We start from the raw sequence: 16,782 nt of genomic DNA, 5'->3' as shown, positions 1-16,782 counted from the left end.
CTCGACCAATGAAAGCCAACTTTACTACCACCTTGGAAGGCGGGCACAATAAAAAAAAAAACCAAACCGTGCAGGACTGGAGAGATGCTCAGCGGTTAAAGGCGTTTGCTTGCAAAGCCTGATGACACGGTTGGATTCTCCAGTGCCCTCAGAGAGCCAGATGCACAGGGTGGCACGCCCCTTCTCTCTTGTCTCTTTTCTATCTCAGCTTGCAAATAAACAAATAAATAAAAATATTGTTTTGAATAAGCGTTAAGGTTCTGGAGAGATCGCTTACAGTTAAAGGTGCTTCCTGTGAGTCTTAGGACCCAGGTGCAATTCCCCAGTACCCACGTAAGCCAGATGCACAAGGTGGCACATGTGTCTGGAATAGTTTAAGACCCTGGTGCACCCATTTCTCTATCCGCTTCTTTCTCTCTGTCTCCCTCTCTCTTTCTTTCAGATATATAAATAAAATATTTTAAAAAAAACTTTTTTTAAATTTCATTTTTATTTATTAGAGAGAGGGAGAGAGAGGGAGAATGGGTGTGCCAGGGCCTCTAACCACTGCAAATGAACTCCGGATGCATATGCTACCATGGGCATCTGGTGTGCATCTGGCTTGTGTGGGACCTGGAGAATCAAACCGGGGTCCTGAGGCTTCTCAGGCATGCGCCTTAACTGCTAAGCCATCTCTCCAGCCCTGAAACACTTTTTTTAAAACAATGCTGAGACGTCAGGGTGGTTCCTGGACTTCAGACTGATGCACACACGTTTGTTCAGCTGCTTTTGCCTGTGAAGCCTAAGGACACCAGTTCGAGGCTCGATTCCCCAGGACCCACGTTAGCCAGATGCACAAGGGGGCGCAGGCGTCTGGAGTTCGTTTGCAGCGGCTGGAGGACCTGACGTGCCCATTCTCTCTCTCTTTCTCTATCTGCCTCTTTCTTTCTCTGTCTGTCGCTTTCAAATAAATAAAAATAAACAAAATTAAAAAAATTAACAAATAAATAAAATAAACAAAATAAAAACCTGGGACACTGAAGACGGGAATTGTCTATCTACCCCGAGGTACTCTGAGCAGCCGGGTGTGGCTACAGGGAGGCAGTGTCCCAGCCACAGCGTTGGCTCAGTGTAAGGCAGAATGCAAGGAGCTCCAGGGGCAGACACAGAAGCCAAAGGAGGGGCCAGTCCCTGCTCTACTCTGGTCCTAGTAGCTTGTGTCAGCCCCACCAAGACTGCTGGACCTGGGAGCTTGCGTGTTGGCCTGCTAGCGGTACAATGGGGGAAGGGAGTGGGGTATTTCCTGGAGGATCCCTGCGGAGCGTGGAGAGCCAAATAAGGCAGAGCCTGACGTCCCTGCTGCTACGCCCCACCTTGCTCTGTAGGAAACAACCGACGTAAGTGATGGAATCCTTACAAGGTTTATTGGGCTCTTCTAGTGTTATTTTATCATGGCAGGGTCTCGCTCTAGTCCAGGCTGACCTGGAACTCACTCTGTAGTCCAACGTTGGCCTCAAACTCACAGTGATCCTTCTATATTTTGTCTCTCAAGTGCTGGGATTAAAGGCTTTTGCCCCACCATGTTGGACCTTTGCTGGCGCACGCCTTTAATACCAGCACCAGAGAGGCAGAGGTAGGAGGATCACTTTGAGTTCAAGACCAGCCTGGGCTAGAGCCAGACCCTACCTCAAAAAAACGAAAATAAAAAACCAAAAAAAAAAGAAAGAAAGAAAGAAAGGCAGTCAGCCAGGTGTGATGGTGCATGCCCTTAATCCCAGCACTCGGGAGGCAGAGGTAGGTGGATTGCTGTGAGTTCAAGGCCACCCTGAGACTACATAGTTAATTCCAGGTCAGCCCGGGCTAGAAAGAGAGACTATCTCGAAAAAAACAAAACAAAACAAAAAACCCCCAAACAATAACAATAGCAAAAGCTTGCACCTAGGATTGCACAGTGAGTTCCAGGTCAATCTGGGCTAGACTGAGGCCCTACCTCGAAAAACCACACCAAAAGAGAAAAAGAAAAACAAAGAAAATGAAAAGATAAGGGGCTGGAGAGATGGCTCAGAGGTTAAGGAGCTTGTCTGCAAAGCCTAACAACCCAAGGCCCATTCCGCAGCACCCACGTAAAGCCAGATGCTCAAAGTGGCACATGCATCTGTGGTGGCTGGAGACTCTGCTGTGCTCACTCTCTCCATCTGTCTCTCTTCTATCTCTCTCTGCTTGCAAATAAACGAATAATATATATGCAAATTTTTATTTTGCTTGTTTTTCAAATTAGGGTCTCACTCTAATCCAGGCTGACCTGGAATTCACTAAGTAGTCCCGGATTGGCCTCAAGAAGTAATTTTTAAAAATTTATTTGAGACATATGTTGTGGGGAATATGCATGTGCCAGGGCGTCTGGCCGTTGCAAACAAACTCCAAACACAAGTGCCACTTTGTATGTCTAGATTTACATGGGTACTGGGGAATTGAAACCAAGCTGGCAGGCTTCACAAGCAAGTGACTTTAATCATTAAGCCAGCTCCACATCCCTAGAATCTTTTCCACATCCTCTTCGCTGCTGAATCTTAAGACCAGTTGACACCGTTTGGAATGGACTGTATTGAGTTTTCCGAGATCCTGCCCACCCTCGGTAAAAAGGTTCAATATATGTATATATGATATGATGCTAACCTCTGGCTGTTTTACAGGTTTAGAAGAGCATTGGAAAGACCCACAAGCACGCCTAAAGGAGCAAGGGTGGGAAACCAGTTCACACAGGGCCCAAGAGCTGGGCACAGCAGTGAATTATTGGAGGCTTTATGGTTGGGTAAGGAACAGACAGTGCCCAGCAAGGTGAGTAAGAAAATCCTGGCAACAGCCTGCTTCTGAAAGCATGGGAACCGTGGCTGGAGTGTTCGTATGGATAGAAGGACCGTCCCAGAAGCCATTAGCTTATTCAAGGAAAATACCAGTGCCAGAGATGGGCTACCTCCTGACTAATTCTTGGCCAAGGAGGTCCCCAAGCTCCCCCAAACAGACTGTTACCACTGACATTGGTTGCCCACCCAAACTAGGTACCAATACCCTATTGATGATGACATGACATGTGTTGCTTGCAGGGCATGGAGAAATAAAACTGGCTGAGGTTGAAGCTTTGTCCCTCCTGACTAGCTTTTGTGGTGTTGGAAGACACTATGTAGTCTGCTGAGGTAGAATCGTCACCAGTAGTCCTGTAAGAATTCCCACCCTGTGGGCTGGAGGGAGAGATTAGTGGTTAAGGAGTTTGCCTGCAAAACCAAAGGATCCCAGTTCAACTCCCCAAGACCCATGTAAGCCAGATGCACAAGGTGGTAAATGTATCTGGAGTTCCTCTGCAGTGGCTGGAGGCCCAGTGTGCCCATTCTCTCTCTGTCTATCTGTCTCTTTCTCAAATACATAAAATATATTTTGAAAAAAATAAATATTTTGAGCCAGGCATGCACCACACCTTTGATACCAGCACTGGGGAGACAGAGCTAGGAGTATTGTCACCATGAATTCGAGGCCAGCCTGAGATGACATAATGAATTCCAGGTCAGCCTGGGCTAGAGCAAGACCCTATCTAATAATAAAATAAAATTTAAAAAGGAATGCATCCCATGCAGGCTACCTTATCAACATGTCAGGTAAGAGGTACTCACTGCTGCAATACTGGCATGTGTTATAGGTGCAACCAACTGCTTCTGATTGGATTTAAGGCTCCACAGGAGGACCTCCATCTATGCAGCTCTGTGGAATTCTCTATTCCTTCTGTGTGAGATTTTTCACTGAGGTGGCTGTTCTGGGTCATCCTTTCCTCATGCTCCTATAAGTAAACACAATGGACTCATTGGTTCACCAAGCTAGACTTGGGTGGAATCATTACTTTGGCCTGTCAGGGGTGGGTAGATAGATGTTTGTTCATGTTTCTGCAGTAAAGAAAACACATAAGTAGTATATGTCATGAATAATTAATGTTTTCTATAAGTAGATGCAGATATCCATTTATACGAATTATTAATATTAAATCTGATCAGAGGATTATGATTTAATGTGGAATTCTAAAGCAGCACAGAAAAGGAACCATATCAATTAAAGGTTTTAAAAGAGACATTAAAAATATAAGAACTGGGGGCTGGAGAGATGGCTTAGCCATTAAGATATTTGCCTACAAAGCCAAAAGACCTTGGTTCAATTCCCCAGGACCCACGTAAGCCAGATGCACAAGGTGGTACATGTGTCTGGAGTTTGTTTGCAGTGGCTAGAGACTCTGACTCACCCATTATTCCCCCCCCACCCCCCGCCGTCTGCCTCTTTCTCTCTCAAATAAATAAATTAACTAAATTTTTTTTTTTTTTTTTTTTTTTTTTTTTGGTTTTTCGAGGCAGGGTCTCACTCTGGCTCAGGCTGACCAGGAATTTACTATGTAGTCTCAGGGTGGCCTCGAACTCATGGCGATCCTCCTACCTCTGCCTCCCGAGTGCTGGGATTAAAGGCGTGCGCCACCACGCCCAGCTTTAACTAAATATTAAATACATATATGAACTGGTGTTCCATTGAAGATGCTGGATTAGAACCTCAGCAGTGCTACACAGGGAGAGAGAACAGTCTGGACAACACACAGTCATCTCTTCTTGCCTGAGACAGTGGCTTACACCCTCCTGTCCCTACACACAGCACAGCAGCAGGACAGCTCAGGAACGAGCTGCAGCAGAGCCTGGAACTAGGAGAGTTGGCGTTTCCTCCTGTATAGGAATTAACCTCTTTTCTGCTGTTCTCACCCACTGCCAAGCCACTGCTTCCACCCCCGTGGCCCGTGACCACTCTGCTCCTTCTGCCTGCAAGTTCCATGGGAAGACCATCTCCACCAGGTCTGGGTGGGGTTTCCTATAGCTGGTCCTGTGCAGCTCCGACTCTCCAGCCATCACGTCCATTAGAACCCTGGCCTCTGGGACTGGATGTGATCTGAGACTCACCTTCCTGTGTGGTGACACCCACTGTGCTGATTGTGGACCCATGTGCCCAGGGCATCCAGACATAATCTTTACCCAGGCCAAATGTCTTGGTGACTAGTGATGGGGCCTCATTTCCTCACCAGTCAAGATGAGCTTCTTTATACTCCTGAGAGTGCCCTGACCATGACGTGGCAGATGGCACCGCAAACACCCAGGACGAGAGCTGCAATGATGGTTGTTTTGTGAGTTTTTGATCCCAGACTGAATGGTAACTCACTAGGCAGAACAGGATAAGCTCGAACTTGTGGCGATCCCCCAGCTTCAACCACCCTAGTGCTGGGATGTTAGGAAGGAGCCGCCACACCTGGCTGCAGTGACCCATTGTTGATGGAGATTTCTGGCCTTGTCTGTGGGGGGCCACAGCGTGAAGAATGGGATTGCATGCAGGCCAGTCCCACAATGAACATTTCCATGTGTCACCTTTGCATGGGCCAAGCAGTCCTTTAAGAGAATCATCACTAGAGCCAGGCGACATGGCACATGCCTTCAGTCCCAACATTTGGGAGGCTGAGGCAGGAGCATGGCCATGATGGCTGATGCCACTCTGGGGCTACAGAGGGAATTCCAGGTCAAATTGGGCTAGAGTGAGACCTCACCTCAAAGCAGGTTTAAACCTCCCCAGTGGAATAAAATCTCAGCTCAATCAGTGCCTCCTTCCTTTAAATTCCATATCACACACCGTGCACAGTGCGCGGTGAGCATGTGCAAACAGTTTCAGGCTCCGGAGTCTCAGAGAACTCCCCACATCGTTACATTTAAGTGGATTTATCTTGCCCTGGGTGGGGGCCACTGTCCAGTTCGACAGACCAAGAACCCTAGACTGAACTGGAAATCGCTGTCAATGATTCCGTCTGCCTAACTTCACTTTCATGTCTGTCCGTAACCGTTATGTGCACTTTCCTAGCACGATGCAGTGTGCCCATGCTGATGGTGTAGGCATTCCTTGAAGGCACAACATTTATTCTTGCATTCCTGTGCTGCCAGAGCCTTCTCCTCCCTCCCTCCATAATGGCCTGAAGTGTCCTCCCTCCAGGACTCAGGGGCTTGGCTTGAGTCTGTAATCTACAGGTAGACAGAGCAGGAATTATAACCCAGTAGGAGTAGACTTCATGCCCCTGAGATATGCAGTTAACGTGAACAATAGAACTTTATTCATCTCAATTCTTAACAACTCAACAATGAAAAACACAAATTAACAACAACCAAAAAAGTAAAAGTTAATACTTCTCTCCTGGAAAGGGAAAGGATGGGAAGCTGAGATGCCACGGAGTGACTCTCAGAGGCCTGACAGGACTAAATGTCCACGTCTGGCAAAGGGCAAACAGACTGTGATTCTGCTGATTTGAATGCAAATCGCGCTTCCTGCCAGGCTGTGGGAGAGTCTGCAGCCACAGCTGGAGGCGGAGGTGCTGGCTTGGCTGTGGTGGAGATACTTGGTTCTGCGGTTGCTGGTGCTGGTTCTGCCGACACTGAGGCGCTTGGCTCCATTGTAACAGGTGCTGGTGTGGCTGTTGTTGGCATAAGTGGCTCCATGTTTACAGGTGGCACAAGACATGGCAGCGCTCCCTGAGGCACTGCAAACAAAGCTTGTGCTAGCTCCAGAGAGTTTTGCATTCCTGATGTGCCATCCAGTGCCTGGAGGCTAGAACTTTTCTTGGAGGAGCCCAAACCTATGGAGAGAAGGAGACTCCAAATTGAGGTTGTATAGGACTTTTAGATGAGATGAGGTTTCTCAGGATGAGTGCATTTTCCTACGTCTTTCCAAAGGTACAAATGAGCCCTTCCTGCGAGGGAATCCCGAGACTCTGCTCCCCCAACAGGAGATTCTGCCAGACTAAGGTCCACCTCTGGTTCTGCGCAAAATGCCAGAGGCGTCTGGAGCCTACCTGGTGGCACCCATCACTGAAACCTCCTCTCACACCCTCGGACACCTACCGCAGGCGGCCTCCTTGGGATTTTGATTCTTGTATCCCTCCTCCTCCTCCAGCAGCGACAGGAGCAGCTGGACGCGGACGTCCAGGTGCGATGAAGGCATGTTGAGGCTCACGTAGGCCTTCAGCTGGTTCAGCACGGCCAGGTCCGGAGACTCACAGAAGTCCAGCGGCAATCTCTCTATCCACAGCCCCAGGAAGAAGGCAATGGCCCTGGGGAAAGGTGGTTGGGAAGCAGAGTCAGAGCCTGGCCTCCACTCACCCAGCATGTCATGGGCCCTCCAAGGAAAGGGTCAGCTGGGCATGGTGTAGAGGCATGTGGCCCTGCGTAGACGACATCCTGACACCTCTTGCCCAAGCCCCAGTGGGGGACAGTGCTTTGGTTGCCCTGCATCCTCTGCTTCCCAGTACCGAGGGCTCCACCCACAGATGGTTTTCTCTACCTGCAGGGGAAGCCCAGGCATCAGTCCTTTAGTGGAAATCACCAGAAGAGGGTGAAGGCCATTGCTCAGCCCTCCAGCAATACCTCCCCAGATATCACACACCACAGAGGGGCACAAACTTCCCTCTTCATCCCAAACCCACTCACTTTTTATCCTTCTGGTCCTGCTTACAATTATGCTGGAAAGATGGGTACCTAGACGAAGTCAAGAGGGTGTCAGTCCTTAATCCTGTGTCCCCCACATACCCAGATATCTAGAGGGAATGGCTAAGTTTGGGCTGGGAACAAAAGCTAAGGACAAGGGGGTGGCTAGGAATGTGGTGTGTTGCCTGTTCTCTGAGTTCATGCTAAGTGCCTGGGAAAGTTTCTGTAGGGAGTGAACATAGTAGCTCCTTCCCAGGTATCTCCATGGGCACAGAGATGCTTGGTGTGCCCATGGTGAGGTCGTTGATCATGGGCCATTTATATGAGGTATGCTAAACGGCATGTGGAACTTTCTTCACAGAAGGAAAAAGGACTTGGCCTGAGGCCTAAGAGAGGGTAGTGCTAGGCAGCGCTTCTTTAGGGAGGGTTGCCCACCAGATCCCCCAGTCTTCTCAGGACCAGGCCCACCATGGCAGCTTCAAGCCTACTTAGAGACATTCTATGAGAGCAGACAGCCTCAGAGCCAGCAGGGCCCTCCCAAGACCGAGGGAAGGGTGACACTCACCTTTTCATGACCATGTCCAGCACCTCCCAGATGGTGGCAAACTTTGGGTAGATGGCCAGAAAGATGGAGATGGAAAACTGATCCTCGTTCTGTACTGCGGTTGCGAGGTAGTCTACCATGTTCACCACGTAGTTGGGACTGTGGTAATCCAATATGCGGGCCGACACCTTTTAACCAGGAAGAGGGACAAGGAAGGATGGTCCAAGAGTGGACTCATTACCAGACTGCCAAATCATTTATTGTCATAGCTGGAAGTGGAAAGTGCGCTAAAACCATTTTCCTCCATGTGAACACACACACACATTGAAATGTAGGCAGACCCATGGTATCACAGAGGTGTCCTGGCCCGTGTAGGCTGCTGTGGGTTGTCCAGCGTTACCTGTGTGCACCTGCCAGACACTGGCCTCACCCACTGGGCACAGCGGCGCACCCAGCGTCTCCAGAGGCGGCGAGGGCCTCTATACAAGGCATTGCTGGGGCCTGAGCCTGCGGTGCTCGAGAAGCAGCGAGAGAACATCCTAGTGCATCCAGGTCCTCAGGCAGGTGAGGCGGTTGAGGTTGCCTCTGGACTGTGGTTGCCTGGTCGCCAGGGTTCCAGGTTCTGTTGTTGGCCGTTGTCAAGGAAATGAGGTCACTTCCTGGTCTCCTATTACCAGTTTCTTCCTCAGACAGACCTTCCCCATGGACCCTCAGCTCTACTATCGTTCCCCTAGGGACAAGTGGGCACAGTGATAGCAACATGCTCCCCCACCCTCTGCCTGGGAAGTCCGGCTTCCGCCAGCTCCTCAGCTTCAGAGTCAGGGCTGGTCCTGATCCACACTCTCCTTCTTGTCAGAAGTGTCACCCCAGACTATCCTTGTCCCTCTCAGAGATGCTTCTGTTGTCCACCTGCTCCCCAGGGGTCATTCTAGCTCCTACTTCCTGGCATGCTGTCAGCTGTATTTGACGGTACAGACCTGTGTGACACAAGCCCAGGGCTGGCGTCACCTGACACCACAGGCGGACGGGGACACGCACTTGTGTGCACGAGCTCACACGGGCACCCACACCACCATCCACAGGTCCCCGGGAGCCAGGAATCATTAGGGCTCTTTCCCATCACAGTTGATTGGGTGGTGGTTAGGATGGGGTGTAAGTATCAGCACACAGCATGGTTCCTTTTCATTTTCCCTTTCCCTGGGGAGTGACAGGGTTTCTCCACTCTGTCCTGTGCATTCCAGTGGTTTTTTTCCTCTTGAATCCCACATCCATAGCAGAATGACTGTCACCTCGTCCTGAGAGAACTGCAGCCTGTGCTGTGACTTCAACATGTGTGTGTCACAGCGCAGATCACAGACACTTTTACCACCCTGGGAATAGTATCGATTAGCTGAGACTTTGATAAATTTTAATTCATCAAGAAATTTCAGGGCTGGAGAGATGGCTCAGCAGATAAGGCATCTGCCTTCAAAGCTTAATGACCTGGGTTTGATTCCCCAGTACCCACACAAATCCAAATGCATAAAGTGACGTGTGCATCTGGAGTTCGTTTGCAATGGCTAGTGTGGCCCTTGAAGGTCCATTCTCTCCCTCCCTCTCTCGCTGCCTCTCTTCTCTTTATCTCTCTGCTTGCAAATGAATAAAAAACTATTTTTTTAAAAAAAGAAATTTGTTGATGGAAAAATCAGACAGCACGTGAATAGGGAATCAATGGCAAATGATAATAATAGGCATTTTGGTATGTGAAGCAAATGCTGTGAGAACTGTTGAAGTGAAGTGATATCGTCCAAATGTGTGGGGGTTTGATTCAGGTGCTCCCCATAAACTTACGTGTTTTGAATACTAGATCCCCAGCTGCTTGGAGCCTGCTGGAGGCAGTGCATTGTTGGGGACCAACTCATGCGTGTTATAGCCAGCTTCCCCTTGCCAGTGTTTGGCACACTTTCCTGCTGCTGTTGACTATCTGATGTTGGCCAGAGGTGAGGTCCACCCTCTGCTCAGGTAATTATTTCTCTTGCCATCATGAAGCTTCGCCTTGAGTCTGTAAGCCAAAACACTTATCAGCCTTGGGCCTCCCAGTTATTTTCTGCCATCTGTAAAAGGCAGATTCTCTAATCAAGGAGGAGCATGGATAAAAATAAAATAGAAATAAAATAAAAATAAAAAATAGACATTTAGACAGCTTTAAAAAATATTTTTATTTGGGTTAGAGATGACTTAGTGGTTAAGGCATTTGCCTGTGAAGTCTAAAGATCCAGGTTTGATTCTCCAGGTCCCACTCAACTCAGATGTACAAAGGTGCTGCGTGCATCTGTAGTCCTGGCAAGCCCATAAAAAAGTAAAAATAAAAAAATATATTTGTTTATTTGAAAGAGAAATAAAGAGGCAGATAGGAAAAGAGAGAGAATAGGTATGCCAAGGCCTTCGGCCACTACAAACTCCAGATATATGTACCTCCTCTTACATCTGGCTTATGTGGGCTCTGGGGAATCGAACCTGGATCCTTTGGCTTTGCTGGCAAGCACCTGCATGGCTAAGCCATCTCTCTAGCCCTGAAAGACTTTTTGATGGGCATAACCCCAAGGAACAGTGGCAACTTACTTCTACGGTCTATGACCTTTCCAGCCACAGGCATGCATGTCAGCATCAGGTAGGAATTCTCTCCCACTGAGTGGATTTCGTATCCGTCACCATCCCGTAGTCTGTGTGCCACTATTAAACCATGTCTTACTTGCTTGGTTGATTTTGTAGCTTGCAGGATCCGCTACTTGTTCATGCTCTTACTGACCATTATCCCCCAAATGCTTGTATAGGACTTTCTGGCAATAGGGTCTTATCATTTACATCTGGTAACCAACAGCTTTGGCAGCCAGCTGCATTGCTTTGGGGGGCCTCATAGGCTTTCTGACCAACAGCTCACTGTGGGAGGTAGGCCAATTCTGGCACTGAGTTTTATCAGCAGTAGCTTATGGTTTTAGGGTCAAGCTTTCTCCCTCCATCCCTTCTGGGTACTTTTGCCCCAAATATTCTCCATTTCTCTCTTATTAGGGGAATCATATTTTTCTTGTAATTTTTTTATGGGGGGAGTGAATTTGCATGCTGGGGCCTCCAGCCACTTCAATAGCATTCCAGAAATGTGTGCCACCTTGTGCACATGTGTGACCTTGTGTGCTTGCCTTACCTTGTGCATCTGGCTTATGTGGGACCTGCTAAGTCAAACATGGGTTCCTTGATATCATGAGTGTTGTTTTGTCTGGGAATGAGGTTCTCCAGAAATTAATAAAGTTGGAGGGTGTGGTGGTTTGAGTCATATGTCCCCCGTAAACTTAGGTCCTCTGAATGCTAGGTTCCCCAGCTGATGGCAATTGGAAATTAATGCTTCCTGGAGGCAGTGTATTGTTGGGGGTGGGCTTATGGGTGTTACAGCCGGTTTCCCCATGCCAGTGTTTGGCACACCCTCCACATACACTGACCAAGGCATCTCTCATCCTCGGCACTCTGATGACGCCCGCCATGCCCAGCCACTCTTGGCCCTGGGAGTCTCCCCATGTGGGTCCCATGGCAGTGCTGGGGAAGGAGAGCCAGGATTCTGAATCTTATAACTGCCCCTCCCTCTTTCCCAGGGCCCTAGGCTTTTACATCAAACTTTGGAAGGCCACATTCCCAAAATATGCTTGGGGAACTCCGGATGTTGCACACACAGAAGCAGCTTGAGTATTCTCCACTCTAAACAAGCCTTCCTCAGACCTACTCTTCCATCTAAATGAGCTCCGGGAAGCCTTGGAGCGCTGGGATCACAGGAGGCCCGTCACAAAGGTGCAGAGGACCACGGTCGGTGGCCGAGACCGTGAGGAGGAGGTAGCTTTCATTGGCGGGTGCTCCCACTTGGCTCCACAAGCTGCACTTGCCCCCCACCCCCAGCCAGAGTTGGAGCCCAGTCTGGTGAGGTGTCCCATTGGGGAGACAGGTACTGGGGATTCCTTGGGGGGGGGGTCTTGTGTGCCTCTGGATAATTTTAAACATAGTCATACTAATGAATTTGGCTCATCCTGAAAGTCCCATCCCACCTGACTTCTAGAACTGTCTCCACCAACAGTGAGTCTCATTCTCTTAGGTTTGTCCAACCCAGAGACGAGAGTTCTTATGATCCAGGTTCATGACGAGCAGTCATGCCTGCAGCCTGCACGACTTCCTCCAGCAGTGCCCCAGAGCAAAGCTGGCACCACAAGATCCTGTGCCATCTGTGATCATCCAACCAAGTGTGCCAGCACCAGCCCAGCAAGCCCCTGTGAACGTGGAGGCTAGAGACGTCAGGCCTGTTTTTTTTTTTTTTTTATTTTATTTTATTTGAGAGTGACAAACACAGAGAGAAAGACAGATAGAGGGAGAGAGAGAGAGAATGGGCGCGCCAGGGCTTCCAGCCTCTGCAAACGAACTCCAGACACATGAGCCCCCTTGTGCATCCGGCTAACGTGGGACCTGGGGAACCGAGCCTCGAACCGGGGTCCTTAGGCTTCACAGGCAAGCACTTAACCGCTAAGCCATCTCTCCAGCCCATCAGGCCTGTTTTTGAGGATCACAACTGTGGTATCTGAAGCGAGCTGCCCTTTCCAGAGAAAATATCCCTTTAAAGTTCTGTAGTGGGCTGGAGAGATGGCTTAGCGGTTAAGTGCTTGCCTGTGAAGCCTAAGGACCCCGGTTCGAGGCTCGGTTCCCCAGGTCCCACGTTAGCCAGATGCACAAGGGGGCTCATGTGTCTGGAGTTCGTTTGCAGAGGCTGGAAGCCCTGGCGCGCCCATTCTCTCTCTCTCTCCCTCTATCTGTCTTTCTCTCTGTGTCTGTCGCTCTCAAATTAAAAAAAAAAAAAAAAGCATGCACTGCCACACCCAGCTCTTAAAAAAAAAAGTTCTGTAGTTTACTTCTGTTTTGTTGCGTTGAGTTTAAATACTGAGATTAGTAAAACCTAATTGTTTATTTTAGTCCCATGGCTCAAAGACATGGTGACAACACCTTCTATTATTCTAGGAATCATCCTTAGCACTGTCTACATTTTCTTTTACTTTGTTTATTTTTATTTATTTATTTGAGAGCAACAGACAGAGGGAGGAAGAGGCAGAGAGAGAGGGGCGGGGAGGGAGGGAGAGAATGGGCATGCCAGGGTCTCCAGCTGCTGCAACCCAACTCCAGATGCTTGCGCCCCCTTGTGCATCTGGCTAATGTGGATCGTGGGGAATTGAGCCTCGAACCAGGGTCCTTAGGCTTCACAGGCAAGCGCTTAACCACTAAGCAATCTCTCCAGTCCTTCTGTCTACATTTTAAAAAACATATTTTATTTATTTATTTGAGAGAAAGAGAGAGAGAGAGGGAAGGAGGGAGGATGGGCACACCAGGGCATGGTGGTGCACGCCTTTAATCCCAGCACTCCAGAGGCAGAGGTAGGAGGATGGCCATGAGTTTGAGTCCACCCTGAGACTCCATAGTGAACTCCAGACCAGCCTGGGCTACAGTGAAACCCTACCATGAAAAAATAAAATAAAATAAAAGAAAGAAGAAAAGGAAAAGGAAATTGACTGAATGTGGTCACACTGAGAACCACAAGTAAAGAAGTCAAGAGACATCCCCAAGTCCGTCTACCTGCAGAGTGAGGCATAGCTCACAGAGGTCAGACATAGCTAAGCAGCCCGGTCAAGGCGGAGCCCATTACTTAGCTGCCATTGTCTCTGCTCCAGTCTCTTCTTGCAAGGTGGTCGGACAAGCTGTCAGAATTGTGGGAGAGACATCTCTTTCTGGAAGATGAGTTCCTCCTGCGGCTGGCACCAGGCTTCGGCCTTTTCCTTCTTCCAGTGTGAGATTCCTGTGGAATTTCACATTTCTTAGGGTGCCTGCTTTAGTAGCCCATTAGGAAAAGGGGGGGGGACGTAAGTGTGCTTTTAGAAGATCTTCATTTCAATAAGGACAGTAATAATTCTCAGTGGGCTTCGTTGAGAAAAATGAGTGTAAAAAAAGTCAGGATTCATAAAATTTAAATATGACAGTAAAATTATACCTTGTAGCTATAGTAATCACAAATACGGTAAAGTCTACCCAACCACTCTTGGTTTTTAACGCTTCAACCTTGAGGTGGAACATGCCACTGTAAGTATCACAGACCACAAGAAGAAGCCAAAATTAGAAGACACTCAGTCACGTACCATGCATAAGAACCATTTCTCGAAAACGGCCTGGCCTTGGCTCCTATTAGAAGGGATGGCATAAGCGACTCCATTTTTGTTGCTGGCCTGGAGCAGAGTCCTGTTTCCCTGAAGCCCACTGGCCCCCAAAGCTCCTGAGTCAGAATCCCAAGTTCCGGGATTGCAGACGGAGGTGACCGTGCCCAGGGCGACTTCACTCTGATTCTGGCAACTGCTGCCTTGATTCTGAGCAATTTTCTCTGGAGACAGAGCTGACGATCTGCTGGTTTGATCTTGAAAGTTCCACCTCACCGGGATAAGATCTGTTCCTGGACGTCTGATCTGACCCCACAAGGAGTTGGTAACAATAAAACCTTCCACGGCCACTTTCAACTAGAAGATACAGGAGTGGCTCTTAGGCCAGGCCTACCTAGTGTCCACGGGAAGCCTCCCCGAGGACACGACTCCAGTCCTGGGAGGTCCTCCAGGCCCAGTCCTGCCGCAGACGACGCCCCGTGCCCCACAGTGCCGGGAACACCAGGTGCTTCCGTAACTCTCCGGGGCCACAGAGGAGGGCGAGGGCACTCAGGGAATCTGATCGGGTAATGGCCATCTCTGCGCATGCTCCGCTCCCTCCAATCAGCTCCTGGCAAGCAAGCCACGCCCCTCACACCTTTGCCTCCTGCCGAAGGCCCATGCACACATCCTGGGCATGAGAGTCTAGGAAGTACGGCATCTCCAATGGGTCAAGCCAAGCGTGGAAAAGGCAGCGGGTCAGTAAGCTATCAGTAACAGTGATCCAAGGGCAGACTGAGCTGCATCTGATGAGAGCCACCTGTGAATCTGCATTTGTACAGTGAACCATCAAAAGCTACAACATTTTCACTGGTAGGGCTGGAGAGATGGCTTAATGGTTAAGGTACTTGCCTACAAAGCCAAAGGACCTGGGTTTGATTCCCCAGTTCCCACATACAGACACATGCATTTGGAGTTCATTTGCAGTGGCTAGAGGCCCTGGTGTGCCCATTCTCTCTCATAAATAAATAAATTAAATAAATGAACTTTACACTCGTGGAAAGATGGCATCAGAGTATCCGAACACATTAGCATTTTCATAAGAACTTGAGAACACTGAGGTACAGCATTTTGTTGAGGTCTATTAAATGGTGCAGAGTCCTCTGGCCTTTAGATTATCCAATTTGCTCAAGATATTTCAAGAAATAAACCTGAGTGCTGGATAAATGGCTTAGTGGTTAAGGTGCATGTCTGTGAAGCCAAAGGAGCCAGGTTCGATTCTCCTGGACTCACTTAAGCCAGATGCCAGATCCACAGGGTGGCGCCTGCATCTGGAGTTTGTTTGCAGTGGCTGGAGGCCCTGGAGTGCCCATTCTTTCTTTCTCAAATAAATTACACACACACACACACACACACACACACACACACACACACACACACATATATATATATATATATATATATATATATATATCGTTAGTTTGTTTTGTTTTGTTTTTCGGGGTAGGGTCTCACTCTAGCCCAGGCTGACCTGGAATTTCACTATGGAGTCTCAGGGTGGCCTTGAACTCACGGTGATCCTCCTACTTCTGCTTCCCAGTGCTGGGATTCAAGGAGTGTTCCACCACGCCCAGCAATAACATATTTTTTAAGAAAAGAAATAAACCTGAGTTTTGCTAAAAATTCCTGCTCATGGATCTTAAGTCACATTGGCAGGATATTGAAACCCGTTGACCGTAAGAGTAGAAATGACGCTAAATGACGCCCTAGGTAATAAGTGGCTCAGGGCTCAGGCTTTGAAAATATTTCCCTGAGTCCATGTCAGTACGAATAAATCAGTCTTCTTCTGCCTCAGTTGCCTGTTTTGTGCATGGTTTTTCCTTTAACATTTTGGATCCCTGGCTGGGAACCACCCTCCCATCCCCACTCCTGCACCTCTGGGTAAGACTGACCCCCTGAGCCTCCTTCCCTGCTGGCCTTGCCTGTTGCTGGGTGCTGCCTGGGGATGAGTGGAAGGCACAGCCTGGCCATTGTTCGGTATCCGAACTCTGCAGAATGTGGCCTGTGCCATCAGAGTACATTCCACCTGGCGGAGCTGACAGAGAGAAATTGGCCAATTGTCCAGGACTTCAGGAAATGGTTAGACTCCCAGGGGCACCCAGTTACAGGAAGGGGAACTTGATCAACTCCTGCCTTTCATATATATATGAGTATATATATATAATTTGCACGTACACAGATAGAATGGGCACATCAGGCCCTCCAGCCAATGCAAATGAACTCCAGATACATGTGCCACTTTGTGCATCTGGTTTTACTTGGGTACTGAGGAAATGAACTCAGGTTGTTAGGCTTTGCAGGCAAGTGCTTTAACCACTGAGCATCTTTCCAGCCCCTCTCTCTCTCTCTCTTTTTTTTTTTTTTTTTTTTTGAGGTAGGGTCTCGCTGTAGCCCCGGCTGACCTGGAATTCACTACATAGTCCCAGGGTGGCCTTGAACTCACAGAATCCTCCCACCTCTGCCTCCTGAGTGCTGGGAT

Source organism: Jaculus jaculus, chromosome 7 (genome assembly GCF_020740685.1).
Source record: "Jaculus jaculus isolate mJacJac1 chromosome 7, mJacJac1.mat.Y.cur, whole genome shotgun sequence".
Classification (NCBI taxonomy): Eukaryota; Metazoa; Chordata; class Mammalia; order Rodentia; family Dipodidae; genus Jaculus; species Jaculus jaculus.
The sequence above is the reverse complement of the archived record's forward strand: the minus strand, read 5'-3'. Positions refer to the sequence as shown.